This window comes from Scyliorhinus canicula, chromosome 13, assembly GCF_902713615.1.
Source record: "Scyliorhinus canicula chromosome 13, sScyCan1.1, whole genome shotgun sequence".
Lineage (NCBI taxonomy): Eukaryota > Metazoa > Chordata > Chondrichthyes > Carcharhiniformes > Scyliorhinidae > Scyliorhinus > Scyliorhinus canicula.
Genome location: NC_052158.1, coordinates 7,934,643 through 7,937,780, shown reverse-complemented (window position 1 = coordinate 7,937,780; position 3,138 = coordinate 7,934,643).

The window sequence follows — 3,138 nt, the reverse complement described above, 5'->3', positions numbered from 1 at the left end:
CCTGGGTCACAGCCCTCTGTGTGTCAGTGTCCTGGGTCACAGTCTTCTGTGTGTCAGTGTCCTGGGTCACAGCTCTCTGTGTGTCAGTGCCCTGGGTCACAGTCCTCTGTGTGTCAGTGCCCTGGGTCACAGCCCTCTGTGTGTCAGTGCCCTGGGTCACAGTCCTCTGTGTGTCAGTGCCCTGGGTCACAGCTCTCTGTGTGTCAGTGCAGGGTCTCTGTCCTCTGTGTGTCAGTGCCCTGGGTCACAGCCCTCTGTGTGTCAGTGCCCTGGGTCACAGCCCTCTGTGTGTCAGTGCCCTGGGTCACAGCCCTCTGTGTGTCAGTGCCCTGGGTCACAGTCCTCTGTGTGTCAGTGCCCTGGGTCACAGCCCTCTGTGTGTCAGTGCCCTGGGTCACAGCTCTCTGTGTGTCAGTGCCCTGGGTCACAGCTCTCTGTGTGTCAGTGTCCTGGGTCACAGTCCTCTGTGTGTCAGTGCCCTGGGTCACAGCTCTCTGTGTGTCAGTCCCCTGGGTCACAGCTCTCTGTGTGTCAGTCCCCTGGGTCACAGCTCTCTGTGTGTCAGTCCCCTGGGTCACAGCTCTCTGTGTGTCAGTGCCCTGGGTCACAGCTCTCTGTGTGTCAGTGTCCTGGGTCACAGTCCTCTGTGTGTCAGTGCCCTGGGTCACAGCCCTCTGTGTGTCAGTCCCCTGGGTCACAGCTCTCTGTGTGTCAGTCCCCTGGGTCACAGCTCTCTGTGTGTCAGTGCCCTGGGTCACAGCCCTCTGTGTGTCAGTGCCCTGGGTCACAGCCCTCTGTGTGTCAGTGCCCTGGGTCACAGCCCTCTGTGTGTCAGTGCCCTGGGTCACAGCCCTCTGTGTGTCAGTGCCCTGGGTCACAGCCCTCTGTGTGTCAGTGCCCTGGGTCACAGCTCTCTGTGTGTCAGTGCCCTGGGTCACAGCCCTCTGTGTGTCAGTGCCCTGGGTCACAGCCCTCTGTGTGTCAGTGCCCTGGGTCACAGCCCTCTGTGTGTCAGTGCCCTGGGTCACAGCCCTCTGTGTGTCAGTGTCCTGGGTCACAGCTCTCTGTGTGTCAGTGTCCTGGGTCACAGCTCTCTGTGTGTCAGTGCCCTGGGTCACAGTCCTCTGTGTGTCAGTGCCCTGGGTCACAGCCCTCTGTGTGTCAGTGCCCTGGGTCACAGTCCTCTGTGTGTCAGTGCCCTGGGTCACAGCTCTCTGTGTGTCAGTGCCCTGGGTCATCAGTCCTCTGTGTGTCAGTGCCCTGGGTCACAGCCCTCTGTGTGTCAGTCCCCTGGGTCACAGCTCTCTGTGTGTCAGTGCCCTGGGTCACAGCCCTCTGTGTGTCAGTGCCCTGGGTCACAGCCCTCTGTGTGTCAGTGCCCTGGGTCACAGCCCTCTGTGTGTCAGTGCCCTGGGTCACAGCCCTCTGTGTGTCAGTGCCCTGGGTCACAGCCCTCTGTGTGTCAGTGCCCTGGGTCACAGCTCTCTGTGTGTCAGTGCCCTGGGTCACAGCCCTCTGTGTGTCAGTGCCCTGGGTCACAGCCCTCTGTGTGTCAGTGCCCTGGGTCACAGCCCTCTGTGTGTCAGTGCCCTGGGTCACAGCCCTCTGTGTGTCAGTGCCCTGGGTCACAGCTCTCTGTGTGTCAGTGCCCTGGGTCACAGCCTTCTGTGTGTCAGTGCCCTGGGTCACAGTCCTCTGTGTGTCAGTGCCCAGGGTCACAGCCCTCTGTGTGTCAGTGCCCTGGGTCACAGCTCTCTGTGTGTCAGTGCCCTGGGTCACAGCTCTCTGTGTGTCAGTGCCCTGGGTCACAGCTCTCTGTGTGTCAGTGCCCTGGGTCACAGCCCTCTGTGTGTCAGTGCCCTGGGTCACAGCCCTCTGTGTGTCAGTGCCCTGGGTCACAGCCCTCTGTGTGTCAGTGTCCTGGGTCACAGTCCTCTGTGTGTCAGTGCCCTGGGTCACAGCTCTCTGTGTGTCAGTGCCCTGGGTCACAGTCCTCTGTGTGTCAGTGCCCTGGGTCACAGTCCTCTGTGTGTCAGTGCCCTGGGTCACAGCTCTCTGTGTGTCAGTGCCCTGGGTCACAGTCCCTCTGTGTGTCAGTGCCCTGGGTCACAGCTCTCTGTGTGTCAGTGCCTGGGTCACAGTCCTCTGTGTGTCAGTGCCCTGGGTCACAGCCCTCTGTGTGTCAGTGCCCTGGGTCACAGCCCTCTGTGTGTCAGTGCCCTGGGTCACAGCTCTCTGTGTGTCAGTGCCCTGGGTCACAGCTCTCTGTGTGTCAGTGCCCTGGGTCACAGCCCTCTGTGTGTCAGTGCCCTGGGTCACAGCCCTCTGTGTGTCAGTGCCCTGGGTCACAGCTCTCTGTGTGTCAGTGCCCTGGGTCACAGCCCTCTGTGTGTCAGTGCCCTGGGTCACAGCCTCTGTGTGTCAGTGCCCTGGGTCACAGTCCTCTGTGTGTCAGTGCCCTGGGTCACAGCCCTCTGTGTGTCAGTGCCCTGGGTCACAGCCCTCTGTGTGTCAGTGCCCTGGGTCACAGCCCTCTGTGTGTCAGTGCCCTGGGTCACAGCCTCTGTGTGTCAGTGCCCTGGGTCACAGCCCTCTGTGTGTCAGTGCCCTGGGTCACAGCCCTCTGTGTGTCAGTGCCCTGGGTCACAGCTCTCTGTGTGTCAGTGCCCTGGGTCACAGTCCTCTGTGTGTCAGTGCCCTGGGTCACAGCCCTCTGTGTGTCAGTGCCCTGGGTCACAGCTCTCTGTGTGTCAGTGCCCTGGGTCACAGCCCTCTGTGTGTCAGTGCCCTGGGTCACAGCCCTCTGTGTGTCAGTGCCCTGGGTCACAGCTCTCTGTGTGTCAGTGCCCTGGGTCACAGCCCTCTGTGTGTCAGTGCCCTGGGTCACAGCCCTCTGTGTGTCAGTGCCCTGGGTCACAGCCCTCTGTGTGTCAGTGCCCTGGGTCACAGCCCTCTGTGTGTCAGTGCCCTGGGTCACAGCCCTCTGTGTGTCAGTGCCCTGGGTCACAGCCCTCTGTGTGTCAGTGCCCTGGGTCACAGCCCTCTGTGTGTCAGTGCCCTGGGTCACAGCCCTCTGTGTGTCAGTGCCCTGGGTCACAGCCCTCTGTGTGTCAGTGCCCTGGGTCACAGCCCTCTGTG